Genomic DNA, 27,737 nt, shown 5'->3' on the forward strand with positions numbered 1-27,737 from the left:
CTGGCCTACATGTGACTCCAGACCCACAGCAGTCTGGTTGCCCCTTAACTGCCCTCTGGGCAATTAGAGATGGGTAAGGAATGCTGCCTATCCTGTGACAGCTTCCTCCTGTGAATAAATTTTTAAAAGGTCTACGCTGTGCCCCTCAGACCAAAATATTCTCCTAATGAACAGTTCCCAGACTGAAAGCAGTATGTTGCTAATCAATTATTTTTCTTTTTCAATATAGTTCTTAAATTCCTGTCATGCTTTAAATAGAATGCTAAATATGTGTACATTGTGGCTGAGCTCACTGCATACTGAGTTTATTCATAATTGGGTCCAAACCTGTTCTGTAGCTGTTTCACTGAAAAATTAGAAACTCAAGGTTAGCTTCTCACTCTACTTTCCTGAATCCTGTAATAATTCTTTGGCTGTATAGGCTGATGCAAGCCTCCAGTTGCATTCAAAGTAGAGTTAAAAGCATTCTTGCAGCAATGCAGTTAAATAATCATTTTCGTGGCTGGTCAAAAGGGGATAAAATAAGTATGTCGCAATATTGTCCACTCTGATACAGTCAATCCTTTCTTAAAACATGGAATTTAGTGCAGATGGCTGTCCATTAATGCAACTGCTTTCAGAAAGGATGGCTGTCTGGCAATGCCTCTCTCCAGGCTATAAATTTACTGCGAGGATGTATTATTATTTCAACATGTTTTAGTGTTCGTCACACACAGTGAATTACCTTTTGAAGTATAGGCAACATAGCAGCCAAATTGTAACACTACATCCCATAAATAGCTCTGACAGGACTGGCCAGATATTGTTTTCTTTAGTGGTATTGATTTAGGGAGGAATGATGACCAGGCAGGAATGTTAGTCAGGGTAATGGGAGAGCTCCATTGCTCTTTGAATATGCCTGTGAAAATCTTTAATATTCACACTAACAAGTAAAGCAGAAGTTAACATCTCAGATGCAGAACTGCAACCAGGATATCCAGCAGTGCTTTAGTTCTTCACTGGATTACTAAACTCAATTAAGTTCAGAAACCTCCATGGGGTCTGAAATAAAAAATCGTATGATTTGTACACAAGTGTCATGTCAACTAAGTTGATTCTAATGCAAAGTCTAAAACCACCTGAACCTCAGAAATGATCATTCCACGGTGGCTATTCATTGGAATTTACAACATACAGCTGACCTCACTCCCTCCTATTAGTTCCTGTAACCACTAAGTATAACCTTTCTACTTAGAAAATTGCTGAGGCATATTTTATGGGATAATACCAGTGTTTATTTAGAATAACTAATGGCGTAAGGAATAGTCTGCTTCTTCATTAGTTATGTTGGCATCATGGACTAAGAGCAGTATTTCACTAACATTTTTATAGCATACCAGATAAACCAGGCATGAGCTTTTGAGATGGTAGTCCTGACAATGAAAACATTTAAATGGAAGTAGTCCAAAGATGGGTCCTGAAAGATTCCAAGGCTGTGACTATTTCCTTTGGCTGGTTGTTCCATTGTGAAAGTGGGAGAAAAATGAATATTGATACACAGTCTTAGAAACAAATGGAATTTGTAGGTTGTGAATAACTACCTCATGTTTCGCCAGAAAGCAATAGGTACCTGTTTATATCAATTCCCACAAGTCCATTCTGTATTTAAGAAAACATGGTCAATATATGCTGTAGTGATTCCTATTCCAAATTGTTAATCAAGAATGTAATGGCAATCTGTTACCTAGTCTGATTCATGTAGAATTATGCAGTCGGTCTTTGAATTATTTCTGTCTTATTTATATGTCCCACATTATAGGAATCCAACAAACATTATGTGTATTCTAGAACTGGGCGAACAAATATTTGGTAAACTATAACTCCAATGTTTTTGTTGCAATACCAAAATTCATCCTCAGAAATACAAGAACCCTTTTTGCTTTGGATGTTGTCTGCTGATTGAGGAATCTCCCTGAAAGATTGTTTCTAAGATGCACAACTATGCTGAGGAGTCCATCTCACTATTGAAGAATTTGATCAGAGAACTAAAGCTAGTTGTTGGTGTATACTATTGATGGTGATTAGCAAGACAATGGATTTTCTGGCATTTCATTGTTACCTCCCCTTGGTCTTGTCATTTTTGCAATTCCAGAGGTTCACCTTATGTTTTTTGCCTGGTGAGTAAACAACATGTCATCTGCAAATAGTCATAGCCTGTGTCTTTTTAACATCTTGAGAAGTTGGCTTGAGTATGTCAAGAAGTGTAAAGATTCTGACATGATCCTTGGGATTCTCCAGAGAGGACTTCTCTTGAGGCTAGGTTCACTCCTAATCACACACACCTCTGTCTCATGTTGGTAAAGAGATGCCAAATACACTTTAATAACCAGAGATTCCCTACAGTGTGGAAACAGGCCCTTCAGCCCAACAAGTCCACACCGACCCTTCAAAGAGTAGCCCACCCAGACTCATTTCCCCTACCCTATATTTATCCCTGACTAATGCACCTAACCGGAACATCCCTGAACACCATTGGCAATTTAGCATAACCAATTCACCTAACCTGCACACCTTTGGACTGTGGGAGGAAACTGGAGCACCCAGAGGAAACCCACACAGGCACAGGGAGAATGTGCAACCTCCACACAGACAGTTGCCTGAGGCTGGAATCGAACCCGGTCGCTGGCGTAGTGAGGCAGCAGTGCTAACCACTGAGCCACCATGCCACTGTCCCCTGATTCCATAGCAACGGAGATCAGACAAGAGATTTTCATGAGGCACTTTGTCAAAGGTTTTTGCGATGTCAAGTATTGTTATGTGAGAATTTAGTTTCTTTTCAGATTTGTAACCAATCTACCAAAGCTGTGTTCTCATTGATCTTTTTTCCCTAAAACCATGTTATCTACCAGGGAACTGTGATTTTCAAAGTATTTTGTGAACTGAGAGTGAGCAATGTGTTCAAGAAATTTGCAAATGAACCTAAAAGGAGACACATCTGTACTTTTCTGGTTGACTTTTCTGCCCATTTTTGAATAAGTCACAGATGTTAGTTTGCCTGGTAAATATTCAATGTTGACTGTCTGTTGAAAGAGATAGGTCAATATTGGAGCCAGTTCATCAGCTACTAACTTGAAAATTCTGGGAGATTTCTGTCCTTTTGAAACAGCTGTCTGAATTTCACTGTTTTTCCCATTTGCTTATTTTAATTCGCTTCTTTTAATCATTCCTTTTCAAAATATGCCCACTTCATAGAGCTATTACAGGTACTCCTTCACCACAGTTACTCATAAGTCACATCAATTCAGCAAACAAAACTCTTCCCTCATTTTTTTTGGACATAAAATGTAATCCCACTAGTTACCATCACACTGCTTACCTTATCAAAAGCCGGAAGAAATTTGAACAGCTTTGTTCATCAATCTTCATAATTTACTCTGTTCCAATGAAAAGCATACCAGTTTGTCCACTGTCTGCTATTATCTTGACAAAAAAAATTCTAAATATTATGAAAGTTTGATGTATAGTGAACACCAAGCCAGCCATAAATCCTAATTGCAACATCTTGAACTGTGTATGGAAATCTGCAAAACTATTGGGACAACCAATTCTGGAAAGCAGCAAAACTGCAGGGGCTTTTCACTAACAACCACCCAAATGTCTGAATGCAGCAAACTACTATAATCATAAAACAATATGGATGTTAATAGTCGGGTCACTTTATTTGTAAAACCAGGGTTTTACTGCAGTCAAGCAATCTCAGAAATGTTTTGTTAATGGGACATGAAAGCTAGTTGGTGGTGCTAGTCTCAGGTTTAAGTGATGTTGATCATTTCTGACAGATTTTACCAAAGTACATTTGCACACCAGAATGGACCCACATGACTTAGCTGTTTTTAATCATTTGAAAGGACATGGGAATCACTGGCAAACCCAACATTTGTTGCCCATCCCTAATTACCCCTTCAACTAAGTGGTTTGCTGGTTCTCTTCAAGGGTGTCAACCACATTGCTTTGAACCTAATTGGCAGGTTACCTTCCTGAAAGGACATGAGTGAAGCAGTGAAATGTTTTTGTACAACAATCAAAGTCATCATTACTGAAAGTAACTTTGAGATTTTAAGACCTATCCCTTAGTATTAGATTACCACTTTCTTTATCACTACACAGCAGTATATCCCTAACAGCCTGAGGTTTGGAATTCAGTAAAGAAGTTGTTGATAGATATTAGAATCGAAATGATGTTTAAAGCAGAAGTTTAAAGGCGGAGGAATTTACAGGGAAAAGTCAAGGGGGAGCAAGATGTCAAGTCTTAAAAGCAGAGCAGAGAAAGAGCAGCAGCTCAACTGAAATGATGGACCTGCCATCTTCTCATGGCTTATCTGGTGAACGACTTTAGCTAGAGCAAACAATAATTGCGGAAGATGAGACCACACAGACTTCTCATGGAAACAACTTAAGAACTGATATTAGGAGGTTGATAGAGATTCTACAGTAAATCAGAAATGAAATCTGTTTCATGAATTGCCATAATCTGATGTCTAGACTAAGCACAATATGAGGCTGAAAGACAACAGCATGAATATGACAGGTTGGCTGGGTAGCTGAGCCAAGAATACGAATACATTTGACGATGATGACTCACTACATGGACCATGGAGAAGAAAGTCTAACAAACCATGCAATGAAGTTGATCTACTGAAATGCTAGGTGTTAAATAAATTGAGAAATACATGCGGGGTAGACTAAATTATGATTGACCACAGCCAAAGCACCATAATATGTTAATAAATTAAAGTCAGTGATAAATAATTTAAATACTTTGCTGTTTTATAATCTTCACTTAATTTCTAGTGTGTAAACTGATCGAAAAGTCTTTCGAATGTTATAATGATAATTCTCTGCCTGTAAACTGAATACACATTTTAAAGTTATGTCTCAGGAAATGATTGTCCATTGGCCGGCCTCACAAAACACTATTATTTGATTGATGGTATGTCAGGAGAGAATATTAATCTATTTAAGGTGGATATGTATTAAATTTAACATAACTCAAATATCTGTGTATCACTTCATCTTGTATTCATCAGACAACAAAATTCCTTTTATTTGATTGTTACTGGGGCTGTATATGAATTGGTACAGGACTTAGCTATTCTCGCATTCTAGATTAGTATTTGAAGTGTTTCTGAATGAGCTTAATAATAACTCTTATTAGTGTTGGCTGTCTCAGGTAAGAATACAAATATAGCCTTTATGTGGACAGATTTTTGCACCCTCCAATTATTTAGGTAAAACATCAGAAATTCCACAGTTCCACGCAGCATGAGTTACCATCTATTTAATCTACTTCTTAGTTCATTGCATTATTAAAGCATTAATTGATTACAATGAAAACAGCTCATCAAAAGACATTTTAAAAATGAATCCGCAAAATAGCAAGTGGAGTTTTGTAGAAATTTGTGCAGGATTCCCTGCTCTTCAGCTACTCACAAATAATATGAGGAAGCTTTAATCATGTGTCAATATAAAACTTCAGTGCAATAACAGCATGTGTTTATATAGAGCCTTTAAACTAACAAAACAGCCCAAGGCGTTTCACAGAGGCATGATTTAACAGAATACGATACAGAGATATTAAATGCTAATAGTGTCATAAAGGAGGAAAATGAGATAACAAGGCAGAGAGGGAATTGGGACAGAATTCCAGAGGTGGAATTAGACACCTGAAGGCAAGGCCATTAATGGTGGAGCAATTAGTGTGGGGAATGCCAAAGAGTCTGAAATAAGAGAAGTACTGATAGAGAGTTGAGGAGGTTAAAGAGATAGGACCGGCAAGACCATGGAGGGATTTGAGAACAGGAGTGAGAACGTTAAAATCAAGGTGTTGCTCAGTCCTCTGCTTATATTGGTCAGCAGAAATAGGATGGTAGTTGAATGGGATTTGTTGCAAGTTAGGATATAAGCAGCAGAGTTTTAGATGATCTCAAGTTTGCGAATAATAGAACGTGGAAGGCCAATCAGCAGTACACAAGAATAGTTGACAATCTGGAGGTAATAAAGGCATGAATGAGTGTTTCAGCAGCAGAAGGACAATGTGCGGAGTCTGGTATTGTTACAGTAGAAGCAATAGGTGACCTGGTGAGACAATGAATATGTTACAGGAAGGGATCAAATATGGCACTTAAGATTATAAATGTAGGTCCAGGCAGTTGTAAGGACGAAAGCTGAAGTTGGTGATTAGGGAGTAGAATTTTAAGCAGAAACCTAGGACACTGGCTTCATCCAACATTTAATTGATGGAAGTATCTACTAATCCAGCAATGGATTTCAGATAAACAATCTGCTAATTGAGAGATAGCAGACAGTTTCAGATGCATGCTAAAGAGGTAAAGTTGGCTATCCTACTCAGCAGCTTTGGTGATATCAGTGCATAGAGAAACAGCATTACCATTTCACAATGAAAATGACTGTTTCTCAGAACATGTGGAAACTGATGTGGTATTTTGGATGACATCTGTGAAGGAAACATGTAGATGAGGAATAGCAGATGGCCAAAGATACATGATTGGGGTAAGTAGAGGTAAATTTATGGGAAAAAAAACAGGGAAGATGTTATTTGTGACTCTCCAGCTACACTGAGATGGGTAAAAATGGAGATAGATGACTGCAGTCTCATCCTGCTAGATGACAGTGGAGAACTGTTGGTGAGGGATCATAGAATCCCTACAGTGTGAAAGGAGGCCATTTGATCCATGGAGTCCACACTGACCCTCCAAACAGCAGCCCTCCCAGACCCACCCCCATCCTTTTCCTGTAACCCTGCATTTTTATGGCTAACCCACCTAACTTGCACATTTTGGACTTTGACAGGAAACCTGGGCACCCAAAGGGGGGGGTACACACAGACACAGGGAAACTGCCCAGGCTCCAGACAGTTGCCCAAGGATGGAATTGAACCCAGGTCCCTGGTACTACAAAGCTGCGGTTCTAACCACTGAGCCACCATGCCACCCTACAGGATGGTGTGATCAATTGTGTCAAGACTACAGAAAGGTTGAGAAAGACAAGGAGAGAGTCATAGACTCATAGAGATTTACAGCACAGATAAAGGCTTTTTGGCCCATTACAGCTGAGTGAAAGTTTACCTTTGCCACAGGATATTTTTGTGACCTTGATAAGGGCCATTTCCATACAGCAGTAGGTGCCAAAACCTGACTGAAGGGATTCATACATAAAGTATTGGAAACAAAAGGCACAAATGTAGATGGTGGTACCATATTTAAGAACATTGGAGAGGAAATGAAGGTTGTAGATGGGAATTTTCTAAGTGATAGAGTTGAGTGTGGGTTTTTTTTGAAGATAAGATAATTATAGCAGAGTTAGAGAACAGAGAGAACAGAATCTGAGGAAAACGGACAATTATCTGCATCAGTTAACATGGGGACCAAAGAGAGAAGATGGGTTGAATTCAATACAAGAGTAATAAGGATGTTTCTGAGGAACTTTGGCCTGGTAGGGTCAGGTCAGCACCTGATCTGATAGTCTTGGTAGTAAAGAATCAGAGGTGAGGGTGAAAGAAGGATGAGAGACAAGTTTAATAAGGTAGCTTACCGTCAAGAAAAGGTACTAGTGTTTACCTTTGGATTTCAAGATGATCATGGAATGTTGAGCAGTTTTAGCAGATGAGAACATGAGTCCTTTACGTGGTCCACATGGGTATGACATAGAAGGTGGAACTAAGCGGGTTGGTAGTATCAAAAATGTTGTGATGAATGAAGTGGGTTGGTTTGAGCTCAGTCTGGTGAGCGGGGTGTCAGGTCTAGTCCAACAGCTGGTTGAAGGGGGATTAGATCCAGTCTTGCATGGGGTGCTCAATTTGTTTCACTCCTCCAGGACCATTTGTGCAATGATGGAGAATCTCCCAGCTTTATGAAAATTCAGGCCAAAATTACAAAATAATGGTTGAACTATTTAGAACTGAGATGAGTCATTCACGTTATGAATCCTTGAAATTCCTGATTCCAGAGAGTTTTCATGGTCACTGAGTATTTTAAAGACAGAGTTTGATAACTTTTGGATGCCAAGCAAATTAAGGAATACTTGGATAGTGGGCAGAAGATACAATTGGTAGAGTCATAGGCTCATAGAACTGTACAGCATGGAAACAGACCCTTCAGTCCAGTTCATCCATCCAAACCAGATATCCTAAATTAATCTAGTCCCATTTGCCGGTTTTTCCCCCATATACCTCTAAACTCTTCCTATTCATATACCCATCCAGATGCCTTTTAAATATTGCAATTATACCAGCCTCCACCACTTTCTGTGGCAACTCATTCTGTACATGCACCACCCTCTGTGTGAACAAGTTAACCCTAAAGTCCCTTTTAAATCTTTCCCCTCTCACCTTAAACCTATGGCCTTTAGTTTTGGACTCTGCTATGCTGGGAAAAAAACCTTGGCTACTCACTCTGTCTATGCCCCTCATGATTTTATAGACTTCTATAAGGTCACCCCTCAGCCTCTGAAGCTCCTGGGAAAACAACCCCAGCCTATTCAGCCTCTGATTATGGCTCAAACCCTCCAACCTTGGCAACCCTTGTAAATCTTTTCCAAACCTTTTCAAGTTTCACAACATCCTTTCTATAGCAGGGAGACCAGAATTGAATGCAGTTTTCCAAAAGTGGCTTAACCAATGTGCTGTACAGACACAGCGTGACCTCCTAACTCTTGTATTGAATGCACTGACCAATAAAGACAAGCATATCAAATGCCTTCTTCACAATCTGTCCACCTGTGACTCAGTTTTGAAGAAACAATGAACCTATACTCTAAGGTCTCTTTGTTCAGCAACACTCCCCAGGATCTTACCACAAAGTGTATAAGTCCTGCCCTTACTTGCCTTTCCAAAATACAGTACCTCACATTTATCTAAATTAAACTCCATCTGCCACTCCTTGGGCCATTGACCCATCTGATCAAGGTCTCATTGTACCTTGAGGTAACTTTCTTCACTGCCCACTACACTTCCAATTTTGGTGTCATCTGCAAACTTACTAACCATACCTCCTATGTTCACCTCCAAATCATTTATATAAATGACGAAAAGCAGTGGACCCAGCACCGATCTTTGTGGCGGACCGCTCGTCACAGGCCTCCACCACTACCCTCAGTCTCCTACCTTCGAACCAGTTCTAGCTCCAAATGGCTAGTTCTCCCTGTATTCCATCAGATCTAACTTTGCTAACCGTCTACATGTAGAACCTTGTTGGGTGCCTTCGTGAAGTCCATATAGATCACATCCACAACTCTGCCTTCATCAATTGTCTTCATTATTTCTTCAGAAACCCAACTAAGTTAATGACTCATGCTTTCCCATGCAAAAAGCCATTCTGACTGTCCCTGATCAGTCCTTGCCTTTCCAAATACATATAAATCCTGTCCCTCAGGATCCCCTCCCAATAAATTGCCCAACACCAATGTCAGGCTCACTGTTCTCTAGTTCCCTGGCTTTTCCTTACCACATTTCCTACATAGTAGCACCATGTTAGCCAACCTTCAGTGTTCTGGCACCTCATCTGTGGCTATCGATGATGCAAATGTCTCAGCAAGGGGCCCAGCAATCACTTCCCTAGCTTGCCACAAAGTTCCAGGGTATATGTGATCAGGTCCTGGGGACTTATCCATCTTTATGTGTTTTAAGATATTCAGCACAACCTCCTCAGTAATATGGACATTTTTCAAGATGTTGCTATGTATTTTCCCATGTTCCCTAGCTTCCATATCCTTCTCCACAGTAAGCATTGATGCAAAATACTTGTTTAGTATCTCCCCCATCTCCTCTGGTCCTGGAATACTTGTGTAATGACAATGCATGCAGAAAGAGGCTCTTGTTAACGGTTTTACAATGTTTGTTCCCAATATCTCCATTGCTGTAGTTTCCAGACTAATACAGTGTCGTCAAAAAGCATTTGGGTTAGTCTTTTGGTAGTAATCTCTGTTATGAAATGTCTCAAATGAATATATTATATCCATTTCAAATTCATGGTACTGCAATTTTGAGACACATAAAATAATTAGTTGCAATTCTAGATTAAACAGCATTGTTTCAGGGTCCGAATATATTCAAGCTTGGTTCCTCTTAGTGCCAGGAGGATTGTTAAAATGCTACTTAGTATTGCAAGATGTGCTGATTTCAATGTAAAACAGGAGAAGTCTTGTCATTTGCTTGAGAGCAATCTTAGCTCTAAGCAATGAGGCTCATGACTAGCAGTTAAGTTTGTCAGGCAACTGTTATCAAAGTTCTTTTGAAACTTTGAGAGCTTTTCATTGATATCCAGTTGTCACTGTTATTTGTCACAGAAACCTAGACTGGAGTGGGTCTTCCTGTTTGTGGAATGAATTTACAAAAACAGCTCATTTTCTTTGATCTATCTGTCTGGGTTCTCGGGCGGGGGAGGTTTATCATTGTGGTCAAAATTAATTCAAGGGATAAAAGATGATGCTAGAATTAAGAAACAAACATTTCAAAATTTCTCAGAAGTCAATTAGCATTGGGAAATGAAAATACAGGTAATTATTTTGAGTCTCACCATTCCAGTTGAGTAGATGTTTGAAAAAACTGGAAAAATCTAACTAGTTCAAACCTTGTGTATGTTCTTTTTCACAAGAAAAAGTAAATAAAGAGGAGGGTTGCAGGACTGGAGTATGTTGCACACATAGCTGAGGTCAACAATGATTTTCAAGGTATTTTCAAATCACCCTGTTTAAAGATATTACTGCTCTGGAGCAGGTGAGACTTAAACACAGACCTCCTGGCCTAGAGGTGGGGACATTATCACTGCACCAAAAGAGCTCTCTAACAATAGACTTCAGTTAAATAATTTTCATTTGGAAATAGCCAAGGACTAGGAAACTTTAAAGATAATTGAAGTTGTGGGGGAATAGAGAAGTGATATTTTGAATGAGGGAAGAATTGAAGACATGGATAGTAGAAGTCATGATAATATTAAGATGATTGGGCAATGGATAGGTTAAATGGTAAACTGAAGATTACTGTAGCAGGTGCATTCACCAAAGTGTTGAACAGCACCAGAAATACAAACTTAGAAATTATCTCTGCCCAGAAATTGTATCATGCAATGCCACATCATCAACCTTTAGAAAGGCCAGATAATGGTAGTCCAAATGTGACTGGAAATAATCTGACTGCAATTTTATGAGAGGACAATCAAGATGCTCTTTACTCACACTTGCAGTGGCTGTTAAGTACTAACATTCTCTCATCAGAAGCTTAATGTCCGATTCAGGTTCTCATACAAACATGGGGCTGCATTTTCTGAGAAGGGACAAAGAGGGGACAGGGGGAAAGGATGGTAGCATGTTTTCCTTCTGCCCTCAGTGAGGAAGCTGACTACCAGCTGAGATGCCTAGAAGAAGCTCACCCACCACCCAAAACAGGCACAAGTGGGTGGGAGTGGGACTTCCACTGCTTAGTGTGAGGAAGTTCTGCCCTCAGACTGGTAGCTCCAGCAGTACTAGATAATGGGTCCATCATCTCTATATTCAGTGTAGCGTCTCTAAAGCCCTTCTCCTATGTACACCACTTCTGACCTTTCTGAAACAGACCCCTGATTGACTTTCCCCATCTCAAACGTGCCACCGTGTCTCTTGATCCCTGAACTCCCTCCACCTACTCAATCAAAACACATTGAGCCCTGGTCAACTCTTTCTTTCACTTCCATAGTCAGCAGGGCTATTGAGTAATGCCAGCTTTATAATAATGAGCTCCAGGGAGGGCCCAAATTCTTAGGATCCCCAGAGTTTCCCATTTTGAGCAGAGTAATTATTCTTCTTCAAAACCTTTATCTCCCTCTCCTCCCCACACATCCGTTCCTGAATTTCTGGGGTTTTATTTAATATTACCATTCAAATGTTGAATAAATTTATCGGAGGTCCAATTGACTTTTGCCATTACACTGTGTTTGTAAAACTCTCAGCTAAAATTGTTCCCGAAGTATTGTAATATGAAAATGCTGTGCTTATGTACTAATATTGCAATTTCTAGCCTGCTGTTTCTGAAGTTTATATTACTCCTTCATTCACCCTTCATTTGTAAGCTAGTCAAACACTTTGCTGGGGCTCAATTGATTTCGGATTAAGATGTGTTCTGCTTTGCTCAGAATGCCGATGAATGTATCCCTGATATTAATCTCACGGGAACAAGTAAGATGTTATTTACCTCTGCCTAAAAACCTGAAAACCTGAAAAAAACTAATTAAAAATGCAGTTTAGTATTTTGGGATTTTTACTAAGTTTGATGTCCTTTCAAACAAATCTCAATCCCACCTTCAATATGTCATCGCACAGTCAGACAAGGACAAGATGATCCCAGCCTCCGAATTTTCAGTGACCATCATTAGCAATTTTCCATGTTAATCAACAGTGAGTGCACCATAATCGAAAAGCCGTGTTGTGAATTTTAAAAGCTAGCTGTAAGAGTTTATCTGAGTATGAATATCAGTCAAGGTCAGAATTCTAACTGAAGCTTTCTGAACAGGAATCCATTAATTTAGTATTTGGACATTGAATTAGGTTTTCAAAGCTAAGACAGACTTTTCTCAAAAATCAAATATATTACTGTTATAATTAGTTATATTTAAAAATTTTAAATTCTACATTAAAGCAAATAATAGCCTTGATACCTACCCGTCTTCTCATTTTATATATGCGCAATACGATTCTAAAAACAACAGGCCTTATTGAGCCTGATATCTGTATTTCAGTAGTTCAGTCTACATACTATCTTTAGAATGGCAATGCCTTTCATTTCAAGCAAACTGACAAAATGCAAGCAGCCAATTTAAGTAGCTAACACAGCCCCCAAGGGAACTGCTCTGGGTGCTTGTAGTTCAGAGTGTTCATTAATGAACCTGATTCTGAATCACAGGAGAAATCAAGAGGTAGAATGTTTATTAACAAGGATAACATCAATTTCTGTAGGAAAGCCCAAAGTTGTGAGGAGTGAATATTATGAAGCACCCTAAAAAGAATGAGCAAGTAAATGTCCGAAAGACAGATGATGCTCATTATTGAGAGATGGCAGGTAATACATATCACTTTTATTCAGCACTGCAAGTATAATTGTATTGTAAAGAATGTGACAGTCAGGTGGATCAGAGAAATCACTTATGTGTGGAAAGTACAAGCAACATTTCATATGCTACTAATTTGCAAAGTAAACACAATATTGGATCATGTGATTAAATGCACAAAATATTACCTATATAGACTGAGCCTTTCCTCAGAGGATAGATCATTAGAAGATGAACTTATGTTCATTCAACAAATCATGATCCTTATTGAGATCTATAAACCAAAACAAATAACTTTACTAAATAACAATGGAATGAAGTCATTACAAGATGTGTCCATTTTTTTCTAACTTTACTTAAACATGAGTCAGACTCAATGCAAATTGAACATCAATTAATAGACAGAGTGTTACATGCAGCCATTCAACTGGGCACAGTAAATAGGACTGTAATGTGTTATCACTGAGTGAGTTGTGGTAATCAACTCTCTCTGTTTTTAACACTGTCTTGCTCAATCACAAGTATTATATTTCTTCTTCACAGCACATAATTCCTTAGTTAACTCAAACAAAAATAAAGGTGAGTCAATTCAAGATTTGAGGGAGGCCTTCAGGGAGTCTTTGAAACACATCCTTTGTCCTTCTCTCATTGCCTTCCTTGAGCTGGGTGAAGAAGATTTGCTTTGGTACTTGGAACTCAGACGCCCTAAGCACATGGCCGACCTAGTGGATTTGATTTTGAATGATTAGGACATTGATGCTGATGCTGTTAGCAGTTTCGAAGATGCTGATGTTAGTACGCCTGTGCTTGCAGCAGATTGTAGAGAATCTACATGTTGATGTTGACAATGTTGATGACATTTCTCAAGAGACTTGAGGTCATGTCTCTATGTATTCCAGCATTTGGAGCCAGATAGAAGAATCTGATGGCTGACTGCTTTATACACAAGGATCTTGCTATTAGCACAGATGTCATAATCATTGATGACTTGCATCATTAAGAATCTGAAAGCAGTGCTTGCACATTGGATATGATATTGAATCTCCACATCAATCATCAATGTCAGCCTTGGATGAGAGATGGCTTTCCCAGTATGAGAAATGTATCATATTTAGGAGGATTTGTCTTTTGATTTTAATGGAGATATGGGCCGGAGTTTAATCTGAGACAGATTGATAAATTATTTGAGTCATCTTGAGGTGAAGGTATTAACTGAAGATTGAAGATTGTCTTCCAAGAGTGTAGAGATGACGCTGTCATCCACATACTGAAGTTCAACAGGTGAGGTTGGTCCATTTTCTTCTTGGACTTCAACCAGTAGTGGTTGAAAATCTTTCTGTCCATCCTGTAGATAATATCCACATCATTGGGAAACTTTTTCTTGGTCAGATGAAGAATGTTAACATTCCTTTCTGATAATTCCTTTCCATAATTGAGAGTTAGAATCTTTTCTTAGACTGATCTGTGGCATCCAGAATTAGGGTAGAGGCACTCAGTACATTTGCCTGCTGATTCATGGCAAGATGTAAACGGACAGTCATGAGGCAATTGGTGATGCAAACAGGGAGCTCTGAGAGTCAATTGATGAGTTTGTTCTTCATTGTGAATCTAGTACCATGTGTTCCTGTTATTCCTTGGGCTTTCCTTTTCTGAAGAAGATGCAATCACCTCCTTCTCTTAGCTTTAATTTAATTCATTTGTGGATCATGGCCTTCACTGGCTGGGCCAACATTTATTGCCCATCCCGAGTTGCCTTTGAGAAGATAATGCTGAGCTGCCTTCTTGAACCGTTGCAGTCCATCTGCTGTAGGTTGACCCACAGTACTCTCAGGGAAGGAATTCCAGGATTTTGACCCAGTAAAAGTGAAGAAACAGCAATAAATTTCCAAGTCAGGATGGTGACTGGCTTGAAGCAGAATTTGCAGGTGGTGGTATTCCCGTGTATCTCCTGCCCTTGTCTTTCTCACCGAATTGGCCTTGGGTTTGGCAGGTGCTGTCTGAAGATCTTTGGTGAATTTCTGCAGTACATCTTATAGATGGTACACACTGCTGCTACTGAGCATTGATGGAGGGCATGGATATTTGTGGATGTAGTGCCAATCAAGAAGGCCGCTTTGCCCTGGATGGTCCCAGGTTTACTGAATGTTGTTGGGACTACACCCATCCAGGCAAGTGGGGAGTATTCCATCCCACTCCTGACTTGTGTCATGTTGATGATGGACAAGATTTGGAGGGTCAGAGGTGAGTTAGTTTTCACAGTATTCGTAGCCTCTGACCTGCTCTTGTAGGCCCTGTATTTATACGGTGAGTCTAGTAGAGTTTCTGGTCAATGGTAATCCCAAGTCTATTGATAGTAGCAGACTCAGTGATGGTAATACCATAGAATGTCAAGGGCTGATGGTTAGGTTGGTCTCTTGCCAAGGATCGCCATTGCCTGACATTTGTGTGGTATGAATGTTACTTGCCACTTGTCAGCCCAAGCCTGGATATGGTCTATAATCTTGTTGCATTTCAACATGGACTGTTTCAGTATCTGAAGAGTTGCAAATGGTGCTGAATCATTGGTGAACATCCCCACTTCTGACCTTATGATGGATGGAAGGTCATTGATGAAGCAGCTGGAGAATGGTGGGTCGAGGACACTACTCTGAGGAACTTCTGCAGAGATGTCCTGGAGCTGAAATGACTGATCTTCAGCAACCACAATCATCATCCTTTATGCCAGGGATCACTCCAATCAGTGGAGAGTTTGCCCCCGATACCCATTGATTCCAGTTTTGCTGGGGCTCCTTGATGCCCCACTTGGTTGAATTTGGCCTTGATGTCAAGGGATCACTCTTAACTCACCACAGCTGCCCTTTGCCTTCTCTTTGAGGCTCCTGCAGAGCAGTGAGATCAATGTTGAAATGTCTGAGTCCTTGAGCATAAAGGGCTGTTCTTCATTCCAGACCACTGTTCTGCTCTTTGCCCATGAGACTGAATTTCACTTGGTTTTCTGAGCACCGATAGATGGACTTGCTGGACCCAGTTTTCCAGTCGGATTAGTGGTGGAAGAAGACTAATTTTAGGGCATCTTTTCTTCGCCCTTTCCATACGCAGACTCAGCAGGGTGGATTCTGACGAGTTGTGAAGAAAGCTGCTGAAGCCCTCTCCAGTCCCTGTTCCAAGAGGGAAATGACTGACTCAAACTCCACCAGCTATGTTCCAGTCCAAAGTTAAGAGGCTTCCAGATCTCACAATCCTGCCCCTGTCACCTTTTGCTGATCACTGGAGAGCTTGTGTTGTGTGTGTGAAGGGGTTTGAATTTCTCTGGGTAGACGCCTTGTGCAGGACAACTTCTAACATGGTAAGACGGTTTAACATCAGCAGACACACATCCTTGACAGAAGGTAGACTCAGTTCCAATGGCAAGGGAATCCCGAAGACTAGGGATCTCCATACTGCTGCAGTCTTCTTCCTCCATCACAGCTATTGATATCACACAAATATCTTCTGCCTGGGTTGCCATTGAGGGCTTGTCTTGGATTGCAGTTTGCCTGGTTCCTTTGCTCCAACCTTACCCATCATGGTTGGTTCTGCCAGGTGTTTGGAACTCCTGACGGCATTGTTTAGAGGATCAATGAAAAACACAAGCTTCTTCATCTCAGGAAGGTGGCAGTACACAGCTAGGCGAGAATCATACAGTTAAAGAATGCTCCTACTTGTTTCCAAGGAGATAGCACTGATTTCCCATCTAATGGTGCTCTTAAAAGTTTAATCAGCTGGCCCTCGGGTGAAAGATAGAACAGGAGATTTTTTTTTCAATTTCCTTTTGACCACTGAAGCACACACAGGTCCGGAGGCAGACAGAATTAGTTGTCTATGATTCTGACAGATTTCTGGCTGAGACATCTAATGCAAAGTACTCCAGCAAATCAGATACATGATTGACTTGGTCTGTTGTGATTTCAAACTAAAGTTCAATCTTTTTATGCTTTCTTCACTGATTGAGGGGAATGTTTCTTTTACCAAGTTTTCCCTCGAGGAAGGTTTCAAAGGTGAACGTTCCTTGAAAACCCTGAGCTGTATCCCAGTGTCAACCTATTTATTAGACAGTCTGAGTAAATAAGAGAGCATTCAGCATACATTACTCCTATCAAAGGCTCTCTTTCACCGTCCTGCTGTCCAGTCTTAAATTAGGCAGTAAACCTTACCTAGATAGTCGGCTATTTCTCTGTCACTGTTTAATGCATATCTCATAATAAGCAGGTTTATAATCTGGGCTGCTGTCACATCAGATAGCTCCCCTGCTGGTGTTTGAACCATCCACAAATTCCCACCCATCAGTTAGCTAATTAAAAATGCAATCACCTTGAGGTTTGGATAGAACCACTTTTTGTAGAACATGTAATAGCTTTAAAAATTAAAAATATAGCAAGGTTACACCTCTAATAGATTCATTGACTGAAGAATTGTTCAGGAAAAGCTCATTTCTTCAACTATGCTGAAATCATGTTCAGCTTTTAAAAGTTCCTCTGATGACTCCAGCCCATAATCTAAGAAAAACAGTATGACTTCAGAAAAGATGCTTTAACAGTGCTCCACAAATGTGTTGTAGAGGTGCCAGTGTTGGACTGGGGTGAACAAAGTTAGAAATCAGAGTTGAGAGTGTGATGCTGGAAAAGCACAGCCGGTCAGGCAGCATCCGAGGAGCAGGAGAATCGACGTTTCGAGCAAAAGTTCTTCATCAGGATTCCTGATGAGGGGCTGTGCTTTTCCAGCACCAAACTCTTCGAGTCTGATCTCCAGCATCTGCAGTTCTTTCTCTCAAAGTTAAAAATCACATGACACCAGGTTATAATCCAACAGGTTCATTTGGAAGTATAAGCTTTTGGAGGGCTGCTCCTTTGTCAGGTAGCTAAACGAAAGGGCAGCATTCCGAAAGCTTATACTTCCAAATGAACCTGTTGGACTATAACCTGGTGTCATGTGATTTTTAGATTTGTCCTCTAATATGCAACAGTTTGCAATATTTTGTGAAGATGAGAGGTGCATGTTCTGTCTTTTTACAGGATCTTGCTTTTGCATTAGTCAAATGGGACATGTTTTCTGTGAGCAAATTTCAATGATAGAATTCTGAGCAAGTATTGGCAACCTGCTTTCTGAGGAACTTTTCTGAGTAAAATGTAGCTGTTTTTGAGTTTCTCTTCAAAGTTACAGAGAGGAATCATCTAGCTGGACTTGATCAGGCTACACAATTTACCATTCTTTTGTTTTGATTGGGTAGTTTAAGCAAACAATGTCATGTAAAACATTAAAAGCCATTTTAATGACTGTCAGGTCATGTGTTTGCATTCTACCTTCATCAACTTTCTCCTGTTACTCATCAAAGAATTCAATCATGCCAGAATATTATTGGTCACAGGATATGCCTCAGCTGGATTATTGTAGACAATTCTAGACATTGCACTTCAGGAAAGATGTAAAATATATGAAAGGAAACAAAGGAGATTATCAGATGAGTGACTCCATTTATGAGGAGAACTGGGAAGTTATTCTTCTCGAGTCATAGAGTAAAACAGCACAGAAACAGACCTTTCGGTTCTTCAATGAAATAGAGACATTAAGATATAGCTTAATAAGGCATTTGAAGAAAATTAGAAATTTTCATGTAGATGGACAAAAGCTATCCTCTCAGAAGTATGAGCCATAAAATTGAAAATCATTGGCAAAATTTCTGCAGCTAAGATAAGAAATCTTCACATTCTGTGTTTAAGGGATCATAGACATAGGAACAGGAGTAGGCCTTTCAGCCCATTGAGCCTGTTCCACCATTCAATGAAATCAAGGCAAAATATGCTTCTAGTGTTCGTGATGTAACAGCTGACTAATGTGACATAACTTTTCATTGTCAACTTGGGTGATCATTTCATCAAAAGAGTAAAATACTTTGATCAAGTATCATCCCTCGCTCTGAGCTATGTTAACTCTGTGTACAGTTCTTCCTTTGACACATTCCATTGTTTTTCCAGTTTTTGGTATAAATTAACTTCTTGTATAGGAGTTGGGAGGTCATGTTGTGGCAGTACAGGACATTTATTAGGCCATTTTTGGAATATTGCATGCAATTCTGGTCTCCTTCCTATTGGAAGGACGTTGTGAAACTTGAAAGGGTTCAGAAAAGATTTACAAGGATATTGACAAGATTGGAGGGTTTGAGCTATAGGGAGAGGCTGAGTAGGCTGGGGCTCTTTTCTTTGGACTGTCGGAGGCTAAGGGGTGACCTTGCCGAGGTTTATAAAATCATGAGGAAAATGGATAGGGTAAATAGACAAGGTCTTTTCCTTGGGGTGGATGAGTCCAGAACGAGAGGGCAGGGTTTAGGGTAAGAGGGGAAGAATATAAAAAAGACTTAAGGGGCGACTTTTTCATACAGAGGGTGGTACATTTATGCAATGAGATGCCAGAGGAAGTGGTGGAGACTGGTGCAATTGCAACATTTAAAAGACATCTGGATGGGTATATGAATAGGAAGGGTTTGGAGGAATATGGGCTGGTTGCTGGCAGGTGGGACTAGATTGGGTTGGGATCTGGTTGGTATGGACAAATTGGATCAAAGGGTCTGTTTTCATGCTGTACATTTCTATGAGTCTATGACTCTAACTGGGAACCTTCAGTGAATTACACAAAGCAGTAAACTCTAGCAATTAAAGTGAAAGTTTATGTGTCAATTTTTGTAAGCATTTCTTTTCCAAAAAATTAAATAGAGGATAGCAATTAGTTTTCTTTTATCAAGTTCAGTGTCCTTTTAATTTTGCTATAATTTAATAATCTATTTTATCTTCAAGCTATTAACCCCATTAACACTTTTTTTTACATTTCATGCAAAAGAAAGAACTCAAAACTCCGTTCAAAATAAAACTTGCGTTCTGTTATTGATAAACAGCAAAATAAACATGGTACATTTTCCTCCATTAATAACAAAAGTTATTGTTTGTTCTCTTAAAATTAAGTTCAAATTACAAGTATTCAATGTAATCCATATCTCAGAATACATTTGTAAGTTTCTAAAATTAATAAAACCCATACAATAGAATATTTCTATATCATTTCCCCTTTATTTACATTGTACTGCATGTAATTTTTTGCAGTAGCGCTTAATTGGAGCCAAAAACAGACTTATATATTGTTTTACATTGACATTTACAACTGAGGAAAATCCTATACACTTTTCATTTCAGGAATTAAATATATGCCAGTGATAGGAGAATAGTTAACATGGCTGATACTTTGAGCAAGGACAATGTAGGACAGAATACAGTGAAAGATGATGAGGAGCAGGAAATGAAGGCTGCAGAGTGATGATGAAATGTCTTCCATAACAGATAATTGAATAATATTTGGCTCCTTGATAAATACAAAGATTAAATGCAAGTACAAAACAGAAAAACGATTAACTCTACAAGGATAGTAAAGTAGAATACTGGACACAAAATACTTACTCAATTGAATATAAAAACGGGGTATGTCTTTGTACCCAGGCTTGTTCACTTTGTAAGTTCCTAATAATCCAAAGAATAAATACATTGCAATAGCAGATACTAGACACACAATCAACCATAAAGGAAGTGGATCAAACAGATGTTTGAACGAATATTAAAATACCTAATCTGCACTTTCAATTCAAAACTTAGTCCACAGAACATGAAAATATAACATATATAAGGAAATTCAGCTTATTAACTGGAGGATTGACAAGTGGAAATATATAACATTCAGATCCAAGACCACTTATTGTTAGATTTCTTGTATCTTTCTCCACAATTACAGTTAAAATATGGTTGGGGGTGGCGGGGGTGGAGGGTGAGATAAGTGACAATTGGAATCCATTCCATTTTGAAATGCTAACCAGTTAAAGTGTCAGTCTCCATGGAAGCTCACTCTCTGTTTACATCAGGATGAAGATGAGCTGCAATTACATCATTTCTCCACAGTCACGCATCTGTGTGCTACCTTGAATACAAATAAACACATTTCATGTCTTTTGTGCTTTTGCTGTATATATAATGTTCAGCAATACTTTTTTTTGCATGAATATGCTTTGTAATTTGATTTGTAGCATATTTCTGTTTTTACAAGCCAATGTCTTTTTTCTCCAAACATAAAGGGTTAAACATATCTAATTGGATAAGTATCTCTTCTTTATTCATTTCATATCATACATCCACAGGCTCGAGACTCAGGAAACATTTGATTCTGGTTCAGAGATGCTGGGAACATCAATTGATTAATATTATTACGATTCATTTTATTCTTTCAGGCCATAAAACCTCAATTAAACATTGAATTGCAATCTCCAACACACTTTCCAATGTTTGTAGTTTGTCTGCAGTTTACGAGATCATTAGTGAATTGTCACATTGCGCAGAATGATCCCTGTATTTTGGGTACATGCTCCTGCTGCCAGTTCACTCTGCAGCACTGCAGCAGAAACCATGAGGCAAGACCCTTTTCCTAGAACATAAGAGAAAGGGAACTGAATAAAATCCATTCATTTTGAAAATATGTCTTTCCACTATGTATCTGTTTATTATATTTGAAAATAGTTTCCATTTGTAATTTTCCACTGAACTTTATATTAAAGAGAAAACAATTGAAAATTATTGGACCAAATCTTACAATAATTACTTCATTTTCTGAACATCATCATCAGATCTTTAGCACCAATCAGGAGATCAACAGCAGCAAAATATTGTATTTGAGCTTCAGGGGAACAAAGCTTAAACCAACTTAAATGAGGACGAGTTTAAACAATTGAGAAATTATGAAATTTATCACCTTTATCAGAAGTTTAATTTGAATTTGGCAGCTTGTACTCTGGAGATTACCTGGCCAAGAAGACCTCTGCATGTACTCCTGAAGCCTTTTCCCTATCAGTCTGAGGTGAACGTGGATCCCAGGCTATAAAAGAAGTGAGAATTTGATGCCTTCCACTCCCAAACCGATTCCACCCATCTGCTGTCAGTTGGCATCACAGAAATTTGGAACCAGAATGCAATGTAAGTAATGGATGTAATCTTGATCTTTATTTCATCTATGATTCAAGACAATGCTGGACCCCTTTATTTGCTACCAACCTAGAATGGAATATTACAGGTTTAAGTAAAACTAAAGCATTTCATTTATTTGCAATATACCAGGTTATCATTCAGTATATCTTAGGCTGCATGCCATGCTGCAATTCAGACAGATACATATTTCAGCCCTGTTTAGTTGTGCTCAGGTCTTGGTATCAATCATGTTAGCTGATAGTCCTCATGCTTCTCGGTCAGAAGATTATAGGCTCAACTCACACTTAGAGATTTGGGCACAAACAAATTCAGCCTGACACTCATTGCCAGTGCTGAGTAAATGCTGCAATGTTATTCTTTTGAACGACTTATTAAACTAGGACTCTATCTGCTACCTGAGAGAGAGATAAACAAACCTAGAACATTGACTCAGAGACCAATATGGCAGTTATTCCCCAGTGTCCGAGTCAATATTTATCCTTTAATTAAAAACAGATCATTATTCACTACCACCTTTCTGTGTGTGGAAGCTTGCTGTGTACAGTTTGGCCACTGTGTTTCCTGAATGTAGGAGTAATTACACTGCTGTAAATACCTCATTAGCTGTATAACACTTTGGGATTTCCTGAGGCAATGAACGGGGCTAAACAAATACAGGTTCTTTCGTTCTGTTTCACGCAGATCCTAAGTTTCTAATAGAAACATATGCAAAGCCTTTTATTTCCGTCAATATACATTCCGTCAATATAGTCTGAAATTCTGGAAATTTGGAGCAGCTCCCACTTCGAGAACTGAATTCCATAGTGATCTCTCAGCAATGTGTCGGCAAATGGGAGGGCCATAAATACCAGGGCACTGGGCCAGCCGCCAAACTGCTCACATTGCTCCAAGTTTACAAAAGATGGCACAGTCATTAAGAGGCACCCCTCAGCCTAAAATCCCCTCTTATTGCACAGCAGGTCAGGCAGCATCCGAGGAACAGGACAATTGACGTTTCGAGCATTAATCCTTCATCAGGAATGTGAAAGGGGGAAGGGGGATGAGAGATAAATAGAAGGGTGGAGGTGAGGCTAGGAGGAAGGTCGCTGGGAAGGACATTGTGGTAGGTGGATGGCGATGGTGGAGTGGGTAGGTGGGAAGGAAGATAGATAAATGGGACAGTTCAAGAGGGCGGTGCTGAGTTGAAGGGTTGGATCTAGGATGAGTTGGGGGGAGGAGAGACTTGGAAACTAGTGAAGTCGATGTTGATGCTGTGTTGTTGAAATGTCCCAAGGCAAAGATGAGGCATTCTTCTAGCTAGGACTTTGTGGTAGAGGAGGCCCAGCACTTGCATGTCCTTGGCTGAGTGGGATGGGGAGTTGAAGTGATTGGCCACTGGGTGGTGGGGCTGTTTGTTGCGTATTCCTGATGAAGGGCTTTTGCCCGAAACATTGACTTTCCTGCTCCTTGGATGCTGTCTGAACTGCTGTGCTTTTTCAGTACCACTCTAATCCAGAATCTGGTTTCCAACATCTGCAGTCATTGTTTTTAACTGTTTGTTGCGTGTGTCCCAGAGATGTTCCCTGAAATGCTCTGCAAGTTGGCGTCCTGTCTCTTCGATGTTGAGGGGACCACATCAAGAGCAATGGACACAGAAGATGAGGTGTTTGGATGTGCAGAAAATTCTCTGCCAGATATGAAAGGAAACTTTTGGGGCCTTGGATGGAGGTGAGGGGGGAAGTGTGGGCACAGGTTTTACAGCTCTTGTGGTGTCAAGGGAAGGTGCTGGCAGTGGAGAATGGGTTCGAAGGAAACATGGATCTAACGAGAGAATTGTGGAGGGAATCATCTCTGCAGAATGCTGTTAGGGGTAGGGACGGAAATATATCTCTGGTGCTGGGATCTGATTGTAGGTGGTGGAAATGGTGGAGGATAATGCGTTGTATCTGGAGATTAATGGGGTGGAAGGTCAGGACCAGGGGTTTCTATTCTTATGTGGATGGAGGGGTGGGATTAAAGGGCAGAGGTGTGGGAATTGGGGAGATGCACTGGAGGGTGGGTTTGATCACGTGGGAGAGGAATTGTGAAATAGGAGGTCATCTGGGATGTCCTGGAGTGGAATTACTCCTCCTGGGAGCAGATGTGGTGGAGGCGGAGGAATTGAGAATAAGGGATTGCATTTTTACAGGAGGGGAGTGGGAGAAGGTGTAGTGCCGGTAGCTGTGGGAGTTAGTAGGTTTGAAATAGATATCCGTATTGAGTCGGTCACCGGAGATGGAGACGGACAGGTCCAGGAAGGGGAGGAAGGTGTCCGAGATGGTCCAGGTGAATTTAAGGTCAGGGTGGAAGGTATTAGTGAAGTTAAAGAACTGTTCCACCTCCTTGTGGAAGCACAAGGTGGCACTGGTATGGTCATCATTGTAGCAGAGGAAAAGGTGGAGAATGGTGGTGGTGTAACAGCTGAAGATGAACTGTTCCGAAGAGGCAGGCATAGCTAGGACCTATTCAGGTGTTCATGGCTACTCCTTTGGTCTGACGGAAGTGGGAGAATTAGAAGGAGAAGTTGTCGGGGTGAGGACCAGTTCTGCCAATTGAGTTAGTGTGTCGGTGGAAGGGTAATGGTTGGGTCAGCAGGAGAGGAAGAAACAGAGGGCTTAGAGGAGTTTGCCATGGCAGATGAATGTGTAAAGGGATGTGATGAGGCAAAGGCTACACAAGGTCCTCATTCTCCTTCCTGCTGTGAGTTAACCTGTAGTGTGAGAGGCTATGCCAAATGTCTGATAACTGCCACCATACCAGTTGGTGATGGGCAAGAAGGAGTGCCACCATAAGGGCATGTTGGATCAATTAGAGTGCACTTTCCTCCCAAGGATTCTCTTCCACTCTTCCCCTCACCAGCACCTCTCCACTTTTACCACCTTTCCCGTTTGCTACCCCACCTCTCCAGCCTTAACTCTGGCATCGGTTCCACCAGCCTGGTAATAATAGACCAGTGAGCTCTACTTCGGTTGTTGGTAAAGTGTTGGAAAGTGTTATAAGAGATAGGATTTATAACCATCTAGAAAGGAATACATTGATTGGGGATAGTCAACACAGTTTTGTGAAGAGTAGGTTGTGCCTCACAAACCTTATTGAGTTCTTTGAGAAGGTGATCAAGCAGGTGGATGAGGGTAAAGAGGTTGATGTTGTGTATATGGATCTCAGTAAGGCATTTGATAAGTTTCCCCATGGTAAGCTATTACACAAATACAGAGGCATGAGCTTGAGGGTGATTTAGCGGTTTTAATCAGAAATTGGCTAGCTGAACGTGGTTGATGGGAAATATTTAGCTGGTGGTTGATGGGAAATCAACCTGGATTTCAGTTACTAGTGGTGTACCACAAGGATCTGTTTTGGGTCCAATGCTGTTTGTCATCTTTATAAATGTTCTGGATAAGGGTGTAGAAGGATGACTTCATAAATTTGCGGATGACCCTAAGGTCAGTAGACTTGTGGATAGTGAAGAAGGATGTTGTAGGTTACAGAGGGGCAAAGATAAGCTGCAGAGTTGGGCTGAGAGGTGGCAAATGAACTTTAATGTGGAAAAGTGTGAAGTGATTCATTTTGGAAGGAGTAATAGGAATGCAGCGTTCTGGACTAATGGTAAGATTCTTGGTATTGTAGAGCAGAGAGATCTCAGTGTCCAGGTACTTAGGTCCTTGGAAATTTCCGCGCAGGTTGATAGGGTTGTTAAGAAGGCATATGATGTGTTAGCTTTTATTGGTAGAGGGACTGAGTTTCGGAACCATGAGATCATGCTGCAGCTGTACAAATCTCTGGTGCGGCCCCACTTGGAGTATTGCAAACAGTTCTGGTTACTGCATTATAGGAAGGACGTGGAAAATTTGGAAGGGGTTCAGTGGAGATTTACTAAACTGTCTGGTATGGAGGGAAGGTCTTGTGAGAAAAGGCTAAGGGACTTGAGGCTGTTTTTGTTAGAGAGAAGGAGGTTGAGAGGTGACTTAATTGAAACATACAATTGAGAGATAACCGGAGGGTTAGATAGGTTGGTCAGTGAGAGCCTTTTACCTCGGATGGTGATGGCTAGCACGAGGGGACATAAGCTTTAAATTGAGGGGTGATAGATATAGGACAGAGGTCAGAGGTAGTTTCTTTACTCAGAGAATAGTAGGGACATGGAATGCACTGCCTGCAACAGTAGTAGACTCACCAACTTTAAGGCATTTAAATGGTCATTGGATAGGCATACGCACGAGAATGGAATAGGGTACATTAGATGGGCTTCAGATTGGTTTCACAGGTCGGCACGACATCGAGGGCCAAAGGTCTATGCTGTAATCTTCTATGTTTTAAGTTCTATGCCTTCATGTTGGCCTCAGTAAGTGCCAGCACTGACCACCACACCTGATGGTGCTGCCCATTCTAGAGAGCTACCTGTCTCTAATTGGCTGACAACTCTCTGAGGCAAGTCTATTGCCAAGGTGTGGAAATCCCACCTAAGGCTAATGAATGGTCAGTCAACCAGTATCTCCATAAAAAACAATTCATGTTGTCTTAACTCCACTCGAATTGCAATGGAATGCCTTCTTCTGAGGAAATTCCCATATTTTATACAAGGATTTTAGGTAGGTTTTGTTGATGAACTATGGCTTTCTGCCAAATTACCCCACTGTACTTAACCGCAGCTTTATTTTCAGTGCAAATCTAGTTTAATATGGGAATCCTGACATTAGATTCTGTCATTCATTGGTCTGTCACTGGTTGTACTGCCTTGTCTGCGATCTATGTGTATCCTCTGTCTTCCCCCAACATACTGTCCCAAGAGTGCCAAAGCCAAATATCATTGAAATCAGTGAAAGAATGAATAAAAATGCCCCCTTTTCCACTCTCACATTTCTGTTAGAAACTCTACAGAAGGTTATCCTTTGTTCAGTCAAGTGTAACTGGACTTGTTTGTGGTGGTCTGAGCAATAATTAATGATGCAAAACAAATCTGCTCTCCCCCTAAAAGATTGTTCAATTTGTTGAGTGTTGATAAATGTCACAATTAAAATTGATTACTTACTTTTTCAAAAATAAGTTTTTAATAATGTTTTTCCAAGGTATTTCAGCTTCTACCTTCATGCCACCTGTGTGTCAAAATCTTTATTTTACTGGATGTAATTTTCTTTTCAATGTGGTTTGATTCTAGAGTTTTCCATTTCCTGATTGGTTGCCTCAGAGAAAACTGCAGCCCACTGTGTAGTGAGAAAGATAATGTTCCCTTGATTTACCAGCACAACATGTTTGAGGTCAACAGTACACACTTCTGCTGGTGGTTACAAAATCCAGACATTTGGGCTGAATATTTTGGCCAAACGTCATTTTTGTCAAGGATCAAGGATGGTTTCTGTCAGCAAGACTTGTGAATTTCCTCGCACTTGTTAAACTTGCCTTATTAACAACCTACCATAAGACAATAAGGTAAAGGTGCAGAATTAGGTCATTTGACCCATTGGATCTGCTCCACCATTCGATCTCAACCCCATTCTCCTGCCTTCTTCCCATAATCCTTGATCCAATTATCAATCAAGAACCTAACTATCTCTGTCTTGAATACACTTGGTGATTGGCCTCCACAGCCTTCTGTGGCAAT

The 27,737-nt window shown here is 40.2% G+C and overlaps 1 protein-coding gene across 2 annotated transcripts in view; it reads left to right on the top strand.

The window, feature by feature from the left end:
• LOC122565300 (leucine-rich repeat and immunoglobulin-like domain-containing nogo receptor-interacting protein 2) overlaps positions 1-27,737 on the top strand; it is a 169,642-nt gene that overhangs the window by 73,002 nt on the left and 68,903 nt on the right. For both annotated transcript variants that reach the window (XM_043721111.1, XM_043721112.1), the window contains exon 2: positions 21,922-22,111. The gene's annotated coding sequence lies outside the window, so the exon portion shown is untranslated. The remainder of the gene's footprint in view (positions 1-21,921; positions 22,112-27,737) is intronic.

This window comes from Chiloscyllium plagiosum, chromosome 31 (assembly GCF_004010195.1).
Source record: "Chiloscyllium plagiosum isolate BGI_BamShark_2017 chromosome 31, ASM401019v2, whole genome shotgun sequence".
Taxonomy (NCBI): Eukaryota; Metazoa; Chordata; class Chondrichthyes; order Orectolobiformes; family Hemiscylliidae; genus Chiloscyllium; species Chiloscyllium plagiosum.